Source organism: Salvelinus fontinalis, chromosome 10 (genome assembly GCF_029448725.1).
Source record: "Salvelinus fontinalis isolate EN_2023a chromosome 10, ASM2944872v1, whole genome shotgun sequence".
NCBI lineage: Eukaryota > Metazoa > Chordata > Actinopteri > Salmoniformes > Salmonidae > Salvelinus > Salvelinus fontinalis.
This window is the reverse complement of record NC_074674.1, coordinates 4,901,283-4,926,479: the sequence shown is the minus strand read 5'-3', so window position 1 is coordinate 4,926,479 and position 25,197 is coordinate 4,901,283. Positions and strand designations below refer to the sequence as shown.

Here is a 25,197-nt window from a genome sequence, read left to right as displayed (position 1 = left end):
CTGGAAACTCCTCAGAGGGTTGGAGCCTGCTTTCTACAACAGGTGAGCAAGCTTGTGATCACCCCTCTCTGACCTACTGTCAGCATGTGGTATGAGGTCATCAGTCAGCGACCACTGTAACCATCTACAGACATTCTATTGATATTTCTCTGTCGTTTCAGAAAGAAAAGTTTCTGGTGTACGAGCGCTACTGTCAGAACAAGCCACACTGTGAGTTGCTATGGAGACAGTGTTCTGCTTGGCCATTCATCCAGGTACTCTCGCTAAGTGCACTGTCAAGCTTTTTTATTGACCAGAGATGCACTTCTACTTACTTTCTGCTTTTAAATACCCTTTCATCTATTGATAAAACGTTGATTTATTTTTTATTTGAAGTTATAGTTTTGACAAATGTGTGTCTTCTGGATAAATTTGAGACATTTCTTCAATATTTCCGTCCAGTGGCGATTTTAGAATGTAAATCTTGGTGGGGCATGCCAGCAAAGCCACAACAGAACACAAACAAATACATGAATTGCACTATAACGGTAACAAATGGTGGCCACAAACTGTTGGGGTCTACATAAAGCTGTCCAAAAAGCGGAGCTTTCTTTTCAGCACCATGGAGTGAATCATTACCGCTGCTACACCTGGTTATCAGCGGAGCTCTGTCTGGCAGCGAAATAGTTCATTCAGCCTCATTTACTGCCTTTTAAAAAACATAGCTGATATGGCTGACTTCCTTAAACAAATGTTCTTTCTATTGACAATTGAGATGTACAAACTATGGCATAAGGGGATGACAAGCGGATAAGAGGCAATCCATATTTTCGATTAAGACATTAATGAGCGAGCTAGGACGGACGTAGTCAATATAACTATTTGTTCAGCACTTTTGAAATGTACAGCGACAGAATTCAGAACATGGGCCATTCTTACAGTATTCTCCCTGTACGCCAAGTCAGAACCGTAGGATAAATAAATGGCATATGAGCAGACAATGAAAGCTCCTACAATTTTCAATGATTACATTTCTCTAAACAGGCTATAGGCTACATGTGCACCACCAAGTCAGGACAGTAGGCTAAATTATGAGTGGGAAAGGGACCAAATGATTAGGGTGAGGCACATGGGCTACTAACAGCTTAGTACACAACATACACTTTGTATTACTTTCTTAGCTACAGTATACATATCTTCCTGGTATATTACATCATTTATGCAGCCATTTTTGGACTCATCTTGTTGTGCTCACTTGAACAGGAAGGTGGCACGGCAGTCCTTGTGGGCAAATTTTGCCATCAATCTTTGTCATCAAAGTCTGTCATTCTCTGGATTTATGGTGCTTTCAATACAACTGGGAACTCTGAAAAGAACAAGGTTGAATCATGACGTCAGTGGTCTTCAGGTCGGAGCTCTAGAAAGAGGCCAGAGTTTCCGACTTGGAATTCCGAGTTGGATGACCGTTCAAAACTTATTTTCCCAGTTGGAGATAATTTTTTTCTGAATTCCCAGTTGTCTTGAACTCACTGAAGTCTGAGATTTCCAAGTTCCGACTTTCCAGTTGTTTTTAACACGGCAGAAGTCATTCTGGATTGACTGCATGGCCAATGTATTCAAACTTTTCTGGCCCATGGCGTTGAATGTTTATCCTTTTAAGCTTGGAAAAAAGACCTTTAAACCCAGACTTGGACCACACACCCACTCCACTGAATAGTAGGCTAGTGATTGCTTTGCAACGCTTGCAGTTAGCCACTGATTCCTTCCAAACCACTCATTGTTGAATGTAAAATGTCCAACTTGTTGTCTAATGTTTATGTCCAATGGCTGATGAGCACCAATACGTTTTATCTATAATTTGTCTTCATATGACAAGGATTAAAAAGGATTTGCAGTAGATTGTCGACTTGATTCATGATGATGACTGCTAGCTAAGATTTTGAAAGTAAGATGTTGACATGATCAGTCCAATCAAAGCTACGGTATATATAACGTGATTTGACGTCATTTTATCTGTGGCCAATGACTTTGAGCCTTCTTGGATGGGCACTTCTAATGTAACTCTATGGCAGCACCCAAGGGGCTTGAATTTTCGAGCTCTCTCTGTTGATTTTGTGGTGACATAGTGTCCCCATGAGTGACAGAACACTGAGCCAATCACGGCGCAACTAGAGAACATTACCAACCCCTACGTGCCGTATTTTCCGCTGGCTGCCCCACCACCATAGAAAGCACTGATCTAGGCTTAAACACCTGCATTTTGGAGCTGCCTTAAGAAAGCAACAAAGAGACCATGTTTGTATGCAGCTTTATTAACTCAATGATTTTATATATTTTTTACATTGTTTGCAAACTGATATGTGACACGTATTAATGCCAAATTAACACACAAAACAGGCATGGGTCGCCACTGTTTCCGTCTCCATCCTTTGTAGGAGTGTGAGAAAAAGCTGGATCACAAACTGGGGTTGAACTCATACCTCCTAAAGCCAGTCCAGAGGCTGACTAAGTACCAGCTGCTACTGAAGGTACAGTAGGGCTTGGGCTCAGCCAACAACATCTTGACTTAGATGGTTCATGTATGAGTTTTAACATTGTGACATTGCCATTGTAACACATTGGACCTCTGGGCTCCTGTCTTTCCCAGCAGGTGCTGTAGAAGCACAGCGTGGACAGTGAGTATATATTTGAGCTGCAGGGGGCACTAGAGGCCATGTTGGATCTCCTCAAGTCTGTCAAATACTCAGTGTACCAGATCACCATCACAGGGTATGAGGTAAAGAGTGTGAGTGAGAGACCATATGAGTGACTTAGCGAGAAATAATATTTTTTCCTAATTATTGTAAAGTGAATTTTGTAATAATTGTGTCCTACCATATCCCACCATGCTGGGTTGTGTTGTGTCTGGCTGCGTCCCCAGGACGAGCTGAGTGACCTGTGGCGGGTGCTGCTGCAGGGTTCCTTCAGTGTGTGGATCAGCCATAAGAGGGGCCCCACGCGGATGAAGGAGCTGACCCACTTCAAGCCCATGCAGAGGCACCTCTTCCTGCATGAGCACGCTCTGCTCTTCTGCAAGCACCGTGAGTAGCATGGGGAGGACCACGACCGCACCCACTTCCACAGCTTCGAGCGCTGCCTGAAGGTAACGCTGGGAGGGCACTACTAGTACTGCTGCTCTTATCATATGAACCCACATGTTCAATTTTATTGAGAACGTCAAATGAGATGTGGAAAAGTTTGAGCTCTGGTACAGTGGCAGAAAGGAGGTGTATGTTGATCAGGTGAGGGCCAGATCAGTGATCATTTGATTTTGATTATCTTGCGCTCTGTCTAGTCTGGGTTTTGGCAAGTGACAATGGTCTCTGTCTGGTCTTCTTGACTCACTGACGCACACAGTACTGTTCCCTGTGATTGTGTTCCTGGGGCCCCGACAGTCCAGATCAAGATTGCCTGGCTCACAGAGATCAGGAAAATACTCACCAACCAAGGTTTCTACTTGGATCTACTTGTCTGTCAGCTTCCACGTTGGGTATTTGTTCCCCATGTCCTCTATTGTGGTGTCTGTCTGCATGCTGTCTGCATGCTAGTAGTTTGGTTAAACTACTTGGAGTTTTAAAGTCCCTTTTATCAGCCCTCCTCCCCCCCTACCTTTCCCTCTCCCCCTCTCTCTCCAAAGACATTCCCCCTATTCAAATCTTAGAGAAGACTCCTCTTTCTCCTCCATCTACTGACAGGTGATGCTCTTTGCATGTCCTCTCATGTCCTCTCATCTCTCCATTTTACAATTTGCATAGTGAAAGAGACCATTCAGATTTCATGGAATTTTTTAAAAATGTAATTGGTCGTAGCATGTGGGTTTGTTTCCTGTGGATTTCCATCATAACTTGGTTTCAACTCATCTTCAACTTACTGACTGTGATGTCAGGATTGTTTGTGTGGTGTGATCTAGAGCAGGGATATTGAACTCTGACTCTACGAGATCCAGAGCCTGCTGGTTTTCTGTTCTACCTGATAATTAATTGCACACATCTGGTATTCCAGGTCTAAATCAGTCCCTGATTAGAGGGGAACAATGAAACAAAGCAGTGAAACTGGCTTGGAGGTCCAGGGTTGAGTTTGGTGGATCTAGAGGATAAGGTGCCTGAGGCCAAACCTGTGACCATGTGGATATTCTTTTCTGCCCCGTTCCTTTGTAACTCGAGACAGTCCGACTCGTACGACGGTGTGCATGTCAAGGAGTCCCGGGCAGATCGCTGGCTCCTCAGATTGTTTTGATGTTCTTCCTCACAGTAATATCCCAGACCAGTCCCTAAGCACGGAGGAGGCCGCATCGTTAGGACGCACCAGCCCCGTCCTCACAGACCCCGGGGTCTTCTCCCCCCAGCCCTGGCACAATAACCGACGCAGTGAGCCAGCGTGGGAAACAGCAGCCATTTTGTCACACCAACTCACTTTAGTAGGAGAGCATACTCTATGTCTATAAGATGGGCCTGTTCGTGAGGTTTCCACTGGAAACTCTAGCATGTTACTGTGGAATTTAGTTTGTGTAGTCAGTGGAAAGGTATTCTATATGAATTGTTTTGTAAGTGTCTAGTATAAGTGACATTTAGGTGGATATGTATAGTAAGTAGTGAGGCCTTTGCCGTGTGAGGTGGTTGTATTTTAGAGGTTCTCTCTGTCAAACGTAGGTTGGCCTGACACCTCCCACTCAGTGGACATCTCTGAGGGGTCCGTAGGCCTGGAGCACCACTGACTTGTTCAACCTGTCAGAGTCTGACGAGGATCACAACACAACTCCACTGGGGAGCCAGTCTAAACGTCATTGGAGTGTTATTGTTCTGTAAAACAGTTGTCAATCAACATTAAACCTGCTGCCAGAGACAGACCAGCCATCAATCAACCTTAAACTTGCTGCCAGAGACAGACCAGCCATCAATCAACCTTAAACTTGCTGCCAGAGACAGACCAGTCATCAATCAACCTTAAACCTGCTGCCAGAGACAGACCAGCCATCAATCAACCTTAAACTTGCTGCCAGAGACAGACCAGTCATCAATCAACCTTAAACCTGCTGCCGGAGACAGACCAGTCATCAATCAACATTAAACCTGCTGCCAGAGACAGACCAGTCATCAATCAACCTTAAACCTGCTGCCAGAGACAGACCAGTCATCAATCAACCTTAAACCTGCTGCCGGAGACAGACCAGTCATCAATCAACCTTAAACCTGCTGCCGTAGACAGACCAGTCATCAATCAACCTTAAACCTGCTGCCGTAGACAGACCAGTCATCAATCAACCTTAAACCTGCTGCCGTAGACAGACCAGTCATCAATCAACCTTAAACCTGCTGCCGGAGACAGACCAGTCATCAATCAACCTTAAACCTGCTGTCGTAGACAGACCAGTCATCAATCAACCTTAAACCTGCTGCCGGAGATAGACCAGTCATAAATCAACCTTAAACCTGCTGCCAGAGACAGACCAGTCATCAATCAACCTTAAACCTGCTGCCGTAGACAGACCAGTCATCAATCAACCTTAAACCTGCTGCCGTAGACAGACCAGTCATCAATCAACCTTAAACCTGCTGCCGTAGACAGACCAGTCATCAATCAACCTTAAACCTGCTGCCGTAGACAGACCAGCCAAATCAATCAAATGACAGGATCTGAAGGGTCAACTATTTCATCTCCACCAATTAAATAATTGAGACCATATAAATACCATGACAATAAACCACATGGACATGTTTCTATATTTTCTCCAGAGGGTGCAAGTGTTGCCCTGCAATGTTAGGGTATAACCCTACCCACATCAACCTAAGCACAAGGTAATGGACCGAATCTACTATTCAACCCCAGGCAACATCACAACATCACCTCAAAGAACTGCTCTTCAACCCCAGGCAGCATCACAACATCACCTCAAAGAACTGCTCTTCAACCCCAGTCAGCATCACAACATCACCTCAAAGAACTGCTCTTCAACCCCAGTCAGCATCACAACATCACCTCAAAGAACTGCACTTCAACCCCAGGCAGCATCACCTCAAAGAACTGCTCTTCAACCCCAGGCAGCATCACCTCAAAGAACTGCTCTTCAACCCCAGGCAGCATCACATCACAAAGAACTGCTCTTCAACCCCAGGCAGCATCACCTCAAAGAACTGCACTTCAACCCCAGGCAGCATCACCTCAAAGAACTGCTCTTCAACCCCAGACAGCATCACATCACAAAGAAATGCACTTCAACTCCAGGCAGCATCACATCACAAAGAACTGCACTTCAACCCCAGGCAGCATCACATCACAAAGAACTGCTCTTCAACCCCAGGCAGCATCACCTCAAAGAACTGCACTTCAACCCCAGGCAGCATCACCTCACAAAGAAATGCTCTTCAACCCCAGGCAGCATCACCTCACAAAGAAATGCTCTTCAACCACAGGCAGCATCACCTCAAAGAAATGCTCTTCAACCACAGGCAGCATCACATCACAAAGAAATGCACTTCAACTCCAGGCAGCATCACATCACAAAGAACTGCACTTCAACCCCAGGCAGCATCACATCACAAAGAACTGCTCTTCAACCCCAGGCAGCATCACCTCAAAGAACTGCACTTCAACCCCAGGCAGCATCACCTCACAACTAAATGCTCTTCAACACCAGGCAGCATGACCTCAAAGAACTGCACTTCAACCCCAGGCAGCATCACCTCAAAGAACTGCACTTCAACCCCAGGCAGCATCACCTCAAAGAACTGCACTTCAACCCCAGGCAGCATCACATCACAAAGAACTGCTCTTCAACCTCAGGCAGCATCACCTCAAAGAACTGCTCTTCAACCCCAGGCAGCATCACCTCAAAGAACTGCTCTTCAACCCCAGGCAGCATCACCTCACAAAGAACTGCTCTTCAACCCCAGGCAGCATCACCTCACAAAGAAATGCTCTTCAACCCCAGGCAGCATCACCTCACAAAGAAATGCTCTTCAACCCCAGGCAGCATCACCTCACAAAGAAATGCTCTTCAACCCCAGGCAGCATCACCTCACAAAGAAATGCTCTTCAACCACAGGCAGCATCACCTCAAAGAAATGCTCTTCAACCACAGGCAGCATCACATCACAAAGAAATGCACTTCAACTCCAGGCAGCATCACATCACAAAGAACTGCACTTCAACCCCAGGCAGCATCACATCACAAAGAACTGCTCTTCAACCCCAGGCAGCATCACCTCAAAGAACTGCACTTCAACCCCAGGCAGCATCACCTCACAACTAAATGCTCTTCAACACCAGGCAGCATGACCTCAAAGAACTGCACTTCAACCCCAGGCAGCATCACCTCAAAGAACTGCACTTCAACCCCAGGCAGCATCACATCACAAAGAACTGCTCTTCAACCTCAGGCAGCATCACCTCAAAGAACTGCTCTTCAACCCCAGGCAGCATCACCTCAAAGAACTGCTCTTCAACCCCAGGCAGCATCACCTCACAAAGAACTGCTCTTCAACCCCAGGCAGCATCACCTCACAAAGAAATGCTCTTCAACCCCAGGCAGCATCACCTCACAAAGAAATGCTCTTCAACCACAGGCAGCATCACCTCAAAGAAATGCTCTTCAACCACAGGCAGCATCACCTCAAAGAACTGCAAATCATCAGAGCCATAGGATCTCCATGTGGATGAGATGCATGAACTGTTTCTAGTCCACTATGAAGATTTACTTAGAAAGGGACTGTTTTACTTCTGTTACAGTACAAGTCAATCAATCTCAATATTTTTTACATTTGTATACACCCATCATAGTTCATGAGAGAGGCCATATCAGATTAGAACATTCTGTATCAGTACCAGGTTATGTGCCGAAACATGCTATTGTACATTTTCCTTGTGCACTTTATTTGTTGCAACAACCTCATTTTGTACAACTCCCATTATCCCCAATTACTATGGTAAATATCTAACATTTCAGTGTGAAAGCTAAAAGCAAACAAACCGCACCAAGCAACGTATTTCTATTCTGCATAAATGACAACAGGGTGACGCCAGGGGTCAGTTGAACTCCTGCATCACCCTGCACATGCTTATTGTTATGTGCACTGCAGTTTTGTTCCAGTAGGGGGTGATGTGTCAGTGGTCTGACCATTGATGTGAGAGGAGGAGTCCTGCAAGTTTCAACGTGTATTTGCCATGTGCACAGGATGCAACAGGTGTAAAACAGTACAGTGAAATTCTTACATTGAGATCTCTCTCCCAACAAAACAGTTGCTACCGCTACTGCTACCGCCGGTACCGTTGTTGTTATTGCCGCCGCCACTGTTGTTGCTGCCTCCCCCGCCACTGTTGTTGCTGCCTCCCCCGCCACTGTTGTTGCTGCCTCCCCCACCACTGTTGTTGCTGCCTCCCCCACCACTGTTGTTGCTGCCTCCCCCACCACTGTTGTTGCTGCCTCCCCCGCCACTGTTGTTGCTGCCTCCCCCGCCACTGTTGTTGCCGCCACCACTGTTGTTGCTGCCTCCCCCACCACTGTTGTTGCTGCCTCCCCCACCACTGTTGTTGCTGCCTCCCCCACCACTGTTGTTGCCGCCACCACTGTTGTTGCTGCCTCCCCCACCACTGTTGTTGCCCCCTCCACTGTTGTTGCTGCCTCCCCCACCACTGTTGTTGCCCCCTCCACTGTTGTTGCTGCCTCCCCCACCACTGTTGTTGCCCCCTCCACTGTTGTTGCCGCAACCACTGTTGTTGCCCCCACCACTGTTGTTGCTGCCTCCCCCACCACTGTTGTTGCTGCCTCCCCCACCACTGTTGTTGCTGCCTCCCCCGCCACTGTTGTTGCTGCCTCCCCCACCACTGTTGTTGCTGCCTCCCCCACCACTGTTGTTGCTGCCTCCCCCACCACTGTTGTTGCTGCCTCCCCCACCACTGTTGTTGCTGCCTCCCCCACCACTGTTGTTGCCGCCACCACTGTTGTTGCTGCCTCCCCCACCACTGTTGTTGCCCCCTCCACTGTTGTTGCTGCCTCCCCCACCACTGTTGTTGCTGCCTCCCCCGCCACTGTTGTTGCTGCCTCCCCCACCACTGTTGTTGCTGCCTCCCCCACCACTGTTGTTGCCCCCTCCACTGTTGTTGCTGCCTCCCCCGCCACTGTTGTTGCTGCCTCCCCCACCACTGTTGTTGCTGCCTCCCCCGCCACTGTTGTTGCTGCCTCCCCCTCCACTGTTGTTGCTGCCTCCCCCGCCACTGTTGTTGCTGCCTCCCCCGCCACTGTTGTTGCTGCCTCCCCCTCCACTGTTGTTGCTGCCTCCCCCGCCACTGTTGTTGCTTCCTCCCCCACCACTGTTGTTGCCCCCTCCACTGTTGTTGCTGCCTCCCCCACCACTGTTGCTGCCTCCCCCACCACTGTTGTTGCTGCCTCCCCCACCACTGTTGTTGCCCCCTCCACTGTTGTTGCTGCCTCCCCCACCACTGTTGTTGCCCCCTCCACTGTTGTTGCCGCAACCACTGTTGTTGCTGCCTCCCCCACCACTGTTGTTGCCCCCACCACTGTTGTTGCTGCCTCCCCCACCACTGTTGTTGCCCCCTCCACTGTTGTTGCTGCCTCCCCCACCACTGTTGTTGCTGCCTCCCCCACCACTGTTGTTGCCCCCACCACTGTTGTTGCTGCCTCCCCCACCACTGTTGTTGCCCCTCCACTGTTGTTGCCCCCACCACTGTTGTTGCTGCCTCCCCCACCACTGTTGCTGCCTCCCCCTCCACTGTTGTTGCTGCCTCCCCCACCACTGTTGTTGCTGCCTCCCCCACCACTGTTGTTGCTGCCTCCCCCACCACTGTTGTTGCTGCCTCCCCCACCACTGTTGTTGCTGCCTCCCCCGCCACTGTTGTTGCTGCCTCCCCCACCACTGTTGTTGCTGCCTCCCCCGCCACTGTTGTTGCTGCCTCCCCCACCACTGTTGTTGCTGCCTCCCCCACCACTGTTGTTGCTGCCTCCCCCGCCACTGTTGTTGCTGCCTCCCCCACCACTGTTGTTGCTGCCTCCCCCACCACTGTTGTTGCTGCCTCCCCCACCACTGTTGTTGCTGCCTCCCCCACCACTGTTGTTGCTGCCTCCCCCACCACTGTTGTTGCTGCCTCCCCCACCACTGTTGTTGCTGCCTCCCCCGCCACTGTTGTTTCCGCCTCTGTTGCCGCCGTCGTTGCCGTTGCCGCCGCCACTGTTGCCGCTGCCGTCGCCGCCGCCACTGTTGCCGCTGCCGCCGCTGACGTCACCACCGCCACTGTTGCCGCTACCGCCGCCGCCACTGTTGCAGTTGCCGCCGCCGCCACCACTGTTGTCGTTGCCGCCGCCACCACTGTTGTCGTTGCCGCCGCCGCCACTGCTGTTGTCGTTGCCGCCGCCGCCACTGCTGTCGTTTTTTGACATTTTCCCCCTCAAACACTTAGAACTGTGAGGTGTTTGAATAACTTGTTTTATTTTTTTTATCTTTGAGTCTCTGATTGCCGCCGCCGCCGCCACTGTTGCTGTTGCCGCCACCACTGTTGCAGTTGCCGCCGCCGCCACCACTGTTGCCGCTGCCGTCGCCGCCGCCACTGTTGCCGCTGCCGCCGCTGACGTCACCACCGCCACTGTTGCCGCTACCGCCGCCGCCACTGTTGCAGTTGCCGCCGCCGCCACCACTGTTGTCGTTGCCGCCGCCACCACTGTTGTCGTTGCCGCCGCCGCCACCACTGTTGTCGTTGCCGCCGCCACCACTGTTGTCGTTGCCGCCGCCGCCACTGCTGTTGTCGTTGCCGCCGCCGCCACTGCTGTCGTTTTTTGACATTTTCCCCCTCAAACACTTAGAACTGTGAGGTGTTTGAATAACTTGTTTTATTTTTTTTATCTTTGAGTCTCTGATTGCCGCCGCCGCCGCCACTGTTGCTGTTGCCGCCACCACTGTTGCCGTTGCCGCCGCCATTGTTGCCGTTGCCGCCGCCACTGTTGCCGTTGCCGCTGCCGCCACCACTGTTTCCGTTGCCGCCGCCGCCACTGCTGTCGTTGCCCCCGCCATTGTTGCCGCCATTGTTGCCATTGTTGCCGCCATTGTTGCCGTTGCCGCCGCCACTGTTGTCGTTCCCGCCACCACTGTTGTCGTTCCCGCCGCCACTGTTGTCGTCGTTGCTACAGCCACTGTTGTTGTTGTTGCCGCTACTGCTGCATGTTTCAGATTATATGAAAATGATGCACATTTTAGGGATTAATGTAAATGTACAGAGAAATGTATGTGCACATATTATTTGGTTGAAATTATTTTACCAAATAAAAGCAGATGGGAGAGTCTTTACTATTTATTTTAACCTTTATGTGTAATGAAGTCCAGTAAATGTTGAATGATACTACTGTACAAGGTCTAGTAGGTGTATGTGTCAGTCCCACATTTTTCAGAATCTGCCTGACTAGCTTGAATGACTTACAGGAGACATTTAGAGACATCATTTCCCAATCCCTTTTAATAAAACAAATACATTGGCTCATTTACACATAACACAATTGCATTAATCCAAAACTAACGTAAGGGCAGAGGTTCAGACATGATTTTGGCCTCTCAGACGTCAGTCTCAGAATAGGAACCGATGCCTCCAAGCCCAATGACATTGGAGATCCATGGAAAGTAGCTTGACACACGAGTGTAGATGCCATACTTCCCCACCTTGGCGCACTCCTCGCCCCAGCTCACGATGCCCATCAGGAACCAGGTGTCCCGGTACCGGGTGGCATGTGGACCACCACTGTCCTCCTTGCACAAATCCATTTGCTGGCTGTGGTAACCGGCACAGAACATGAAGCAGGACACCCGTTTTGTGTTGCTGCCCTTGCACTCTGTTCGGTCCACATAGGGCAGCTCGGCCTTCTGCAGAATGTTCAGGGGAGGCAGGAAGCCTAGTGGTTAGAGCGTTGGGCCAGTAACCGAAAGGTTGCTCGATCGAATCCCCGAGCTGACAAGGTAAAAATATGTCATTCTGCACCTGAACGAGGTAGTTAACCCACTGTTCCCCGGTAGGCCTTCATTGTAAATAAGAATTTGTTCTTAACTGACTTGCCTAGTTCAATAAAAGTTGTTTTTTTTTAAAGAAAGAGGCTTCGCGGCCCTGGAAGTGCATCCTGCCCCAGTCGCTGACCACTGAGCTGGGGGCCTCTCTCAGCAGGGTCTCAGCCTTGGGCCCCAGGTGTCACGTTCCTGACCTGTTTCTGTTAGTTTTGGTCAGGACGTGAGTTTGGGTGGGCAGTCTATGTTTTCTGTTTCTATGTTTGTTTAAGGGTGACCTAATATGGCTCTCAATTAGAGGCAGGTGGTTTTCATTTCCTCTGATTGAGAGTCATATTAAGGTAGGTGTTTTCACACTGTTTGTTGTGGGTGGTTGTCTCCTGTGTCTGTGTCGTTGCTCCACACGGGACTGTTTTCGGTTTGTTTGTTTGTTTGTTCGGTTTATGTAGTCTGTTCCTGTTTCATGCGTTCTTAGTTTTATGTAAGTTCTTATGTTCAGGTGCGTCTACGTCGTTTGTTGTTTTGTAGTTTGTTAAAAGTGTTTGTGTTTTTTCATCTTTACTTTAATAAATAATTACGTCTTCATACCTCGCTGCACATTGGTCTTCCGATCGCTCTCTCCTCGTCCGAGGAGGAAGAGCTAGAAAGCCGTTACACCAGGCAGATGGGGAGGCTGTAGTTAGAGAGGACTGCAGACGTGTGGAGCTTCAGCAGGGCTATGTCGTGGTTGTACAGGCTTGTCTTTGCGTAGTATCACCGGTGTATGTGATGCTCAGCAACAGCTCCGTCTCCTCTCTGACCTGCATGTTGTGCTCCCCTGCAGAGTGATGTTGTGATCAGATACAACATCTGAAGAACATTCACACATCCAGGTACTTTTTTGCAGGTGCAGGAGTTATAGGTCAACTCATGAAAAATAAAAAGGAAAATGCTGCACACTGCTGTTCATGCTCCAATGTGATTTTATTGACAACGTTTGACCCTTAGGTGTTCGTTCATCAGGTAAATGGATGACTAATGAAGACCTAAGGGTGGAAACCAGTGGAGGCTGGTAGCGGGAGAACAGCTTATAGTAATGGCTGGAACAGAGCAAATTTGTAAGGCATCAAACACCTGCAAACTATCAAAATAAAGAAAGTCGCACACTCCATGTATAATCTCCCAGCAATGTAATGGGTTTTACCAACGTTTCAGCATCCCTGTGCCTTCCTCAGGGCAATGTCATGAATACTTGAACCAGGTTATGTAGACACACAGTGCAATTAGTGTAACCAATGACAGTAGTGAGGGTTGTGTCATAATGATTAAGTTAATTAAATTAATTAGTGAAACTGTTAAAAAATAGTCTATGGCATATTAAATATATTATGCTATTGTTATCATATAGAAAAATCATGGAATATTGTACATCATATTAGCATCAACATACATTATTGTTTCATTCAATTACACATAATAATTTCATTTTTGTTACATGTAATATTGGTTCAACCGTAATATATAATGAGCATCATCAACAGGGGGAACATATTAGGTGTACGCTAATAAGCTGTAAAAATATTTTTTCTATTTATTAGTCTTGTTCATAAAGGAAAATGTGTTCATAAGAAGGGCCTGAGATCAAAGTCAATATTCAGACCACTAGGGGTCAATGTTTTTAGACAGGATATCCAGTAAGCCTTTCTTTACTTTGATAGTTTATAGTTTATTGGCCATTAGTCAGCACCTCCACACAAACTATTATTCTGGGTGTGTGCCGGCTCATGTTTTTTTATCAAACACCTGGAAACCATGTGTTTAAAGTATTTGATACCATGTCACGTATTCCAGTCATTACCACGAGCCCGTCCTCCCAAATTAAGGTGCCACCAACCTCCTGTGGTCAAAACATTGAGTCAATAAAATCACCTGGCAGCGTGAACTGCAGTGTGTGGCGTTTTGATTTCTATTTTGTATTCTGATCAGATGAACATGATTTTAATGAGTGAAGCACAAAGACAAAATAGTCCGTGTCACTCCTATCTGGTTTAACTCGCCCACTCTGATGAAGGATCCAATCTTGCTCTCATTCAGCCAGTGGGCAGCAGTAATGACCCACAGCTCACTGAGGAGGGAGCCGTCACAGAAGTTCTGCCCGGTCAGTTTGCTCATCAGAGACACCTGGCAGAGTCCCAGAGATTAGCACAGACAACAGCAGTCTTAACACATTGACTGGAGGGGCTTAACTACACTCACTCACTAAACACACACAAAGTCACAAACACACACGCACACACACTTGACTGTCCTACCTGCCATGGGATCTCCCCAGGGCTCACTGTATTCCCCCCAACGATGTGCTGTCCGCTGGACGACTCTTCCAGGATGGTGGGCAGTGTTGGGAAGAAGGCCCAGGAGGGCAAGTCCTCGAGCACTGAGGAAAAGTGTCTGTTGCTGATGGTAGCATTGACCGCAAGAGAAGCCACTGTGATGTTGAGGGCGTCATTGTAGGAGTGCTGAGTTTGATCAACATTTACAGCTGTGATGATTGTCCTGGAGGACAGCACATAACGTGGCTAAGACGACCACAGGGAAATAGTCCTGGCAGACACACAGGCAAAAGATACAGAAGGGATGGTTAGATATCTGTGTGTTATTACTGAAATGTGAATCGAAAATCATTCTAATGTTGATAACCAATTTGGAATGAGAATCAGAGTATGTGAATCAGTGGAGGCTGCTGAGGGGAGGATGGCTCATAATAATGTCTGGAATGGAGCGGATGGGAATGGCATCAAACACATTGAAACCATGGATGTATTTGATATCATCCTCCAATTCCGCTCCAGCCATTACCACGAGCCCGTTCTCTCTCAAATTAGGTGCCACCAACCTCCTGTGATGTGAAACCATTATGCAGGTTGAAAATAAAAGATAGATGTTCTTAATAAATATATAATCAGGAATTTAGTGCACTGATTATATGTAGGATTAATCAGCACCTTCTGGTTCACAGGTGGACTTGTTCATGCCAGTTCATACCCTGCTGCACAGTCACACACTGCATGCTGGGCCTTCACCACACAGAAGTGGGAGCAGCCACCGTTGTAGATGTCACACTGCTTAGCCATCTCCGAGTTGGGAGAAAAACACATGCAATGAAATCTTTAGGTAAAGCAGGAATATCTGCAAATCCAATCAAATGACCAGTGGATGAAAAGTCTGTTACTGTATACAAAATAAATTAAAAAGGCCACATTGCTCACCTACATCACAGTTTTTGAATTCAGGTGGACACCAGCATACATAAACACTCATGGCATCTTTACACTTCACCCCATTCTGGCACGGGTTGGACTCACACTGGTCCCTGTCTGGAAGGGCACACAGACAGAGACATTACACCAGACAGAACACACAGACAGAGACATTACACCAGATAGAACACACAGACAGAGACATTACACCAGACAGAACACACAGACAGAGACATAACACCAGGTAGAACACACAGACAGAGACATAACACCAGGTAGAACACACAGACAGAGACATTACACCAGACAGAACACACAGACAGAGACATTACACCAGACAGAACACACAGACAGAGACATTACACCAGACAGAACACACAGACAGAGACATTACACCAGACAGAACACACAGACAGAGACATTACACCAGACAGAACACACAGACAGAGACATTACACCAGACAGAACACACAGACAGAGACATTACACCAGACAGAACACACAGACAGAGACATTACACCAGACAGAACACACAGACAGAGACATTACACCAGACAGAACACACAGACAGAGACATTACACCAGACAGAACACACAGACAGAGACATTACACCAGATAGAACACATAGCACACCTGATTCAACTTGTTAACTAATGATCAAGCCCTCAATGAGTTGAATGAGGTGTGCTTGTCCAGGGCTACAATGAAAATGTGTTCTGTTGTGGGTACTGGAGGACCAGGGTTGGGAACCACTGCTCTAGCCCACTGGGTATATCAGTGTAGCACTAAGTGGAATAGTATTTGCATAGCTGGCAAAGCTGTCAGCTCCTGATCCCTTACTAAAGACTCAGGCTGAGGAGGTTTTGCCTCATTAATTATGTCTTTTCCAATATCCAGCTGTCCTGCTGTTTTCTCTGTCTGCGCTTTAGTGACCTTTGGAGGATAAGAAAATAACCAGGTCATTAGGCCTCAAACAGATCACACACAGTCACAACGTGAGTGTGGTGGTTTGGTTCTACCAGCAGCCAAGTTACTTTCTAAATGTAATCCGTTACAGGTACTAATTACCTGTCTACGATTGTAATCATTAACGTAACTTTTGGATTGCCCAAACACAGTAACGTATTCTGATTGATTTATGTTATTTTTGGATTACTTTCCCCTTATGAGGAAGAAGACAAAAAGGGCCCATCAAAGCATTTGGTGTGTCATCATAGTGGTCTCTGACTTATAGTCAGACTCACTTAGGTGGAACAAACTTAAACTTGCACCTATTTTCAATGCTGAATTGAATGTTATTGAGAAAACAGAAAAGTGTCATAATGTATTTTTTAGGCAAACATCCTTTCTGAATTTAAAAGTAATCCAAGTAGTAATCATCTAGTTTTTCAAAGTATCTGTAATCTGATTACAATAGTTATGCTGGTAAAGTAACTGATTACAGTTACAGTTTTTTATCATCCCCAACCCTGCCAGTAGTAAAGGCAGTGTGAAAGCATCAGGACAAAACATAGTACATGAAAACTATTGGGAATATTAATCAAACATAAACAAAAGCATTAGGCATATATATTTCATTACAGTGTCCTAAACCATGTTGTAGTTTTACACAGCTAACAGAATATACAATTGATCACAGATAATGCTGTATTCAAGCAATGATACACACAGCAATGACTTGTTCACACAGAAATAACTGTGGCTTGGCAATGACAATGGCGAGATTAAATATTCATTTGGTTCCTGTTTATGAAAGCTTAGCCCTCTGAGTCGGAACTTTGGTTTTCTGTTTTTGTAGAATACGTTTAGTGTAAATTCACCCCAGAGCTACACCGGAAGAGAACAAGAAAACTCATTGCGTCAATTATGAATAATGTTTCCCTTGCACTTACAAAATAAAACACTTAACAGTGAAAAGATACTTTAATCTTGTTGCAATATAATAACAAAAATGTCAATTGTGGGTAGCCTAGGTAATGTTTTGCATTCACAAATACTGTATTTCTCATAGGCCTATCTTAAAGGAACACCGGCCAAATCATTTAAAAGTAAATCAATAAGCAATCATCTAGTTTTTCAAAAGTAGCTAATCTGATTACAATATTTTTACTGGTAAAGTAACTGATTACAGTTTATTATCATCCCCAACCCTACCAGCAGTAAAGGTAGTGTGCAAGCATCAAGACAAAATATGTACATCAAAACTATTGGGAATTTTTAATCAAACACACAACAAAAGCATTAGGCATATATTTCATTACAATGTCCTAAACCATTACGTACAATGCATTCGGAAAGTATTCAGACCCCTTCACTTGTTCCGCATTTTGTTATGTTACAGCCTTATTCTAAAATTGAGTAAATAAGCATTTTTCCTCAATAATCTACACACAATACCCCAGAATGACAAAGCGAAAACAGGTTTTAATAAATGTTTGCAAATTTATAAAAAATAAACAGAAATACCTTATTTACATAAGTATTTAGACACTTTGCTATGAGACTCGAAATTGAGCTCAGGTGCATCCTGTTTCCATTGATCATCCTTGAGATGTTTCTACAACTTGGAGTCCACCTGTGGTAAATTCAGTTAATTGGACATGATTTGGAAAGGCACACACCTGTCTATATAAGGTCCCGCAGCTGACAGTGCATGTCAGAGCAAAAACCAAGCCATAATGTTGAAGGAATGGGCCGTAGAGCTCCGAGACAGGATTGTGTCAAGGCACAGATCTGGGGAAGGTTAACAAAAAATATCTACAGCATTGAAGATCCCTAAGAACACAGTGACCTCCAACATTCTTAAATGGAAGAAGTTTGGAACCACCAAGACTCTCCTTAGAGCTGGCCACCCGGTCAAACTGAGCAATCGGGGGAGAAGGGCATTGGTCAGGGAGGTGACCAATAACCCGATGGTCACTCTAGCAGTGCTATAGAGTTCCTCTGTGTAGATGGGAGAAACTTCCAGAAGGACAACCATCTTTGCAGCACTCCACCAATCAGTGGCCAGACGGAAGCCACTCGTCAGTAAAAGGCACTACACCCCTCTTGGAGTTTGCCAAAAGGCACCCAAAGAACTCTGACCATGAGAAACAAGATTCTCTGGTCTGATGAAACCAAGATTTAACTCTTTGGTCTGAATTCCAAGTGTCACATCTGGAGGAAACTTGGCACCATCCCTACTGTGAAGCATGGTGGTAGCAGCATCATGCTGTGGGGATGTTTTTCAGCGGCAGGGACTGGGAGACCAGTCAGGATCGAGGGAAAGATGAACAGAGCAAAGTAAGGAGAGATCCTTCATGAAAAACTTCTCCAGAGCACTCAGGACCTCAGACTGGGGAAAAGGTTCACCTACCAACAGGACAATGACCCCTAAGCACACAGCCAAGACATCACAGGACTGGATTCTGTACAAGTCTCTCAATGTCCTTGAGTCGCCCAGCTATACACCAGACTTGAACCCGATCTAACATCTCTGGAGAGACCTGAAAATAGCTGTGCAGCGACACTCCCCATCCAACCTGATCGTTTGAGAGGATCTGCAGAGAAGAATGGGAGAATCTCCCCAAATACAGGTGTACCAAGCTTGTAGTCCCCAAGACGAGGCTGTAATCGATGCCAAAGGTGCTTCAACAAAGTACTGAGTAAAGGGTCTGAATACTTACAGTACCAGTCAAAAGTTTAGACACACCTACTTCAAGGGGTTTTCTTTATTTTTACTAATTTTTACATTGTAGAATAATAGTGAAGGCATCAAAACTACGAAATAACACATATGGAATCATGTGGTAACCAAAAAAAGTGTTAAATCAAAATATATTTGGTATTTGTGACTCACCACCTGGATTCGGTCTTATGAAGTGTTTTTTACATTGGATAAAAGTAGAGCTACAAAATGGTATATCATACACTGCATTTGAGGAACAATGAGAAAGTAATTCTGCTTTGAAAGTTGATAAACTTGTAAACTGTTTTGAGAAAATGTCATTTTAGTGTTTCAGTGCGAGAGCTCTTCTTTGTCTACACCCATTCAGTATCGTTCACAACCTCTTAATTAAGCTTTAACCCCACCCATATCCTTGCATTCAGAGCGCACACTTGACGCTCTGGCCGATGATTTGTATACCTCTTGAAAACAGCCTAACAAGCTCAGCTGGCAACAATTTCATTAAGCTTTTTTGCCTGACGTTTACTGACACCAGCCATATTCACCAGGTGTTGTACACTTTAGCTTAAGACATGTAGCTAGCTACCTAGGTAAACAATTAACCTATCTAGGTAAACATGTAAGATCACACACATCCACGTCACGTTAGCTAACGAGCCAGCCACCTAACTTTAGCTAGGGAGCCAGCCAGCTAACGCTAGCTAACAGTACACTTTAGCTTGAAATGAAACCACTTTCTGTTAAAATTAGAAACGTGTCATATCTGAAAATGTAGCTAGCTAGAATATTTTACCCATATACATCCTCATGCATGATGGACTTGTCTCCCTGTCACGGATTTATGCCACAAAATCCCTTAGTTAGAAGACGTAATCCGGAAACAGGTGTTTTCCCATCTCTTTTGCTATCATACTGCAATTCCACTGATTCCAAAACGTAATCCTCCAGAAAGTGGAGAGCAACACTTATGCAGCTAAACATTTTTTTTAAAGACACGTTTCTACAGGATTACCAACACAGACTGACGAGCTCAAATAGACAAAAGTCTTCTATATGGCAGACCAATCTGAACTCATCTCTCTGCATGTCCAGCCCACTCATTATCTCAGCCAATCATGGCTAGTGGGAAGGTTGCTGTCTTTTTATGTGGCTTAACCAACAAGACTTGCAATTTAACAAATGTATTCGTATTTACAGATGGCATACAAGTTTGTTATTAAGGCACATGAAAGCTCACATGTTCAAGAAGGTATTTCTGCCAAAAAATGCATTTTGAAGAAAAATAATTATTTTACGTTCAAACAACTTTCCTGTGAAGTCGTGACTTGCGACATATGCCTAGTTTCCTGAATCGGGTTAAATTTGAGATTCTTCGAAGTAGCCACCCTTTGCACTCTTGGCATTTTCTCAACGAGCTTCATGAGGTAGTCACCTGTAATGCATTTCAATTAACAGGTGTGCCTTGTTAAAAGTTAATTTGTGAAATTTGAGAAGTGACAAGATATCAGTTGAGATGTGACAAGGTAGGGGTGGTATAAAGAAGATAGCCCTATTTGGTAAAAGACCAAATCCATATTATGGCAAGAACAGCTCAAATAAGCAAAGAGAAATGACAGTCTCTCATTACTTTAAGACATGAAGGTCAGTCAATGTGGAGAATTAAGAACTTTGAAAGTTTCTTCAAGTGCAGTCACAAAAAACATTAAGTGCTATGATGAAACTGGCTCTCATGAGGACCACCACAAGAAAGGAAAACCCAGTGTTACCTCTGCTGCAGAGGATAAATTCATTAGAGTTAACTGCACCTCAGATTGCAGCCCAAATAAATGCTTCAGAGTTCAAGTAACAGACGCATCTCAACATCAACTGTTCAGAGGAGACTGCGTCAATCAGGCCTTTATGGACGAATTGCTGCAAAGAAACCACTACTAAAGGACTCCAATAATAAGAAGAGACTTGCTTGGGCCAAGAAACACGAGCAATGGACATTAGACCAGTGGAAATCTGTCCTTTGGTCCAAATTGGAGATTTTTGGTTCTTTGTGAGACGCAGAGTAGGTGAACAGATTATTTCCGCATGTGTGGTTCCCACCGTGAAACATGGAGGAAGAGGTGTGATGGTGCTTTGCTGGTGATAATGTCGGGGATTTATGGCTACCACAGCATTCTGCAGCAATATGCCATTCCATGTAGTTTGCGCTTAGTGTGACTATTATTTGTTTTTCAACAGGACAATGACCCAACACACCTCCAGGCTGTGTAAGGGCTATTTGACCAAAGAGAGTGATAGAGTACTGCATCAGATAATCTGGCCTTCAATCACCCGACCTCAACCTAATTGAGATGGTTTGGGATGAGTTGGACCGCAGAGCGAAGGAAAAGCAGCCAACAAGTGCTCAGCATATGTTGATACTCATTCAAGACGGTTGGTAAAGCATTCCAGGTGAAGCTGGTTGAGAGAATGCCAAGTGTGTGCAAAGCGGTCATCAAGGCAAAGGGTGGTTACTTTGAAGAATATAAAATATATATTGATTTGTTTAACACTTTTTTTGCTTACATGATTCCATGTGTTATTTTATAGTTTTGATTTCTTCCCCATTATTCTACAATGTAGAAAATAGTAAAAAAAATAAAGAAAAACCCTTGAATGAGTAGGTGTGTCAACTTTTGACTGGTACTGTATGTAAATGTGATATTTCCGTTTTATATTTAATACATTTGCAAAAATGTCTAAGCCTGTTTTTGCTTTGGCATTATGATGTATTGTGTGTAGATTGACGGGGGAGAAACGATTTAATGAATTTTAAAATAAGGCTGTAAGGTAACAAAATGGAAAAAGTGAAGAGGTCTGAATACTTTCCCAATGCACTGTAATTTTACTCAGCTAACAGAATGTCAAATGTATCACAGACAACACTTTGCTTCTTGAAAGTCCATTATCTTGAAAACTTGACTGCTGACAAGCAAAATATTGTGACTATCATCAATGGATTAATGACAAAATATACACTGCTCAAAAAAATAAAGGGAACACTTAAACAACACAATGTAACTCCAAGTCAATCACACTTCTGTGAAATCAAACTGTCCACTTAGGAAGTAACACTGATTGACAATAAATGTCACATGCTGTTGTGCAAATGGAATAGACAAAAGGTGGAAATTATAGGCAATTAGCAAGACACCCCCAATAAAGGAGTGGTTCTGCAGGTGGTGACCACAGACCACTTCTCAGTTCCTATGCTTCCTGGCTGATGTTTTGGTCACTTTTGAATGCTGGCGGTGCTTTCACTCTAGTGGTAGCATGAGACGGAGTCTACAACCCACACAAGTGGCTCAGGTAGTGCAGCTCATCCAGGATGGCACATCAATGCGAGCTGTGGCAAGAAGGTTTGCTGTGTCTGTCAGCGTAGTGTCCAGAGCATGGAGGCGCTACCAGGAGACAGGCCAGTACATCAGGAGACATGGAGGAGGCCGTAGGAGGGCAACAACCCAGCAGCAGGACCGCTACCTCCACCTTTGTGCAAGGAGGAGCAGGTGGAGCACTGCCAGAGCCCTGCAAAATGACCTCCAGCAGGCCACAAATGTGCATGTGTCTGCTCAAACGGTCAGAAACAGACTCCATGAGGGTGGTATGAGAGCCCGACGTCCACAGGTGGGGGTTGTGCTTACAGCCCAACACCGTGCAGGACGTTTGGCATTTGCCAGAGAACACCAAGATTGGCAAATTCGCCACTGGCGCCCTGTGCTCTTCACAGATGAAAGCAGGTTCACACTGAGCACATGTGACAGACGTGACAGAGTCTGGAGACGCCGTGGAGAAGGTTCTGCTGCCTGCAACATCCTCCAGCATGACCAGTTTGGCGGTGGGTCAGTCATGGTGTGGGGTGGCATTTCTTTGGGGGGCCGCACAGCCCTCCATGTGCTCACCAGAGGTAGCCTGACTGCCATTAGGTACCGAGATGAGATCCTCAGACCCCTTGTGAGACCATATGCTGGTGCGGTTGGCCCTGGGTTCCTCCTAATGCAAGACAATGCTAGACCTCATGTGGCTGGAGTGTGTCAGCAGTTCCTGAAAGAGGAAGGCATTGATGCTATGGACTGGCCCGCCCGTTCCCCAGACCTGAATCCAATTGAGCACATCTGGGACATCATGTCTCGCTCCATCCACCAACGCCACGTTGCACCACAGACTGTCCAGGAGTTGGCGGATGCTTTAGTCCAGGTCTGGGAGGAGATCCCTCAGGAGACCATCCGCCACCTCATTAGGAGCATGCCCAGGCGTTGTCGGGAGGTCATACAGGCACGTGGAGGCCACACACACTACTGAGCCTCATTTTGACTTGTTTTAAGGACATTACATCAAAGTTGGATCAGCCTGTAGTGTGGTTTTCCACTTTAATTTTGAGTGTGACTCCAAATCCAGACCTCCATGGGTTGATACATTTGATTTCCATTGATAATTTTTGTGTGATTTTGTTGTCAGCACATTCAACTATGTAAAGAAAAAAGTATTTAATAAGAATATTTCATTCATTGAGATCTAGGATGTGTTATTTTAGTGTTCCCTTTATTTTGTTGAGCAGTGTATATATAGTCTGAGGGGAGTTTCTTTTAACTTCCACAGAGTAGTAGGCACTGTCAGTTGGCCTTGTGCCAGAAGCAACTGGCTGTCAACAGCAGGCAAGCATTTACTTATAACAGATATAAAAAACCTCCATCAATCTACTCTGCCCTAAATCTTGTAGGCTGTCGTTAGGCTTTGAGCCAATTAGACTGTACTCTTGATTAGTTCATTAGTATAAGAACTAAATGGAACTCAGAAAGCCATAATGATCACGGCAGAAAAGAAAGCCAAGACCAACAGACTAAAATGTTCCAAGTAGGCCTACCACTAAATACTTTTGATTACGTAAGCATTGATAGTCGTGATAATCACATCCATAGAATTAGGAATTAGAATAGTAATTTAATAGGATATCTTTGATCACAACAACCTAAGAAGTATGACAAAGGTAATTCTGATAATGATTATGTTGGAATAGGCTGATGCCTGTATTGGGAGAAATAATGCAACTACAGGGATTATTTATTGCATGTCAGATATTTTAAATGATTGAGTCCCCGATAACGTTCTCCATAGACTTGCAGGTCCGGACCTGTGTTGTTGCGTGGCAGAGGCGTTATTTGTGTACATTTTGATATAAAAACCATCATATAAAAGTAAATTTGGAGGTACGCGATTATATTGTGTGGTGCTCCCACTACGACTCGGGAAAACATGCAGTTTATTAGGCTACAGATCAAATAAATGACGATGAGCTTCACAGGGTGGTGAATATGCACGGTGTTGAGGTTGGTACTGCTTTAATAAATATCTTCCTTTTTTTCTCGTGACATGATGATCGATGCTTGGCGGTCGTTTGAAAAAGGAAAATAATCTCGCTCCTTTGTCCATAATTTCATAATGTAGGTAACCTACTCTCACTGTTTCGGAGCTGTTGGCAAGAGCGCACGTGCCAAGACTAGAGTGGCAAAAAAAACTCAACATTTTTAGTGACAAAACCCTCAATTGAGTTGAAAATGGGATGGAAACACAGTGAACTTCGATACATGGGACTTTAACCGCAAGCGTTATTTTATGTGCACTATGTCATCACGCACATACTTTAATACCCGCAACAAGTCAAGCTGATGGAACATTTGTGGGAAAATGTGCATATTGTTTTTCTGCGGGTTTTAGAATAGTCGCATGAAAATCTGTCGTCAATTGTATGGAAACCTAGCAAAATAACCACGTCAACAGTTTTTAAGCCATACCATATAGAAGTCAAACGTTTTGGTGCAATTTTATAAATGCCAACATATAATTTGTTTGTTCGACATGGTGGGATCTTTGTGACGATGCAATTCGTTATGCGAGAAATGGTGGTGGAAAGGCCTTTATGCGATAATATTGATATAATAACCATCATATTGAAGTAAACTTGTAGTCACACAATGATAGGGCGTGTGGTCCTCCCACTACGAATCGGGAAACAATGCCGTTTATTAGGCTACAGATGAAATAAATTGATGAACTTCCAGGGTGGTGAAAGTGCAGTGATGAACTTGATGCTCCTTTCCAATAAATATCTGAGGGTCTTATTCTGGTGACATGATCAATGTTTGACTGTCTTTTGACAAATACAATTATGCTCTTATCCATAATGATGTACAAAAACTGAAGAACATAGGCACATCCAGGTACTTTCCGTTGGGAGTTGTATGAAAACTCCTGGAA

At 45.4% G+C, this 25,197-nt stretch overlaps 1 pseudogene; it reads right to left on the bottom strand.

The window, feature by feature from the left end:
* Positions 1-11,570: 11,570 nt before the first annotated feature.
* Positions 11,571-17,538, bottom strand: LOC129863159 (coagulation factor IX-like; annotated as a pseudogene).
* Positions 17,539-25,197: the final 7,659 nt, after the last annotated feature.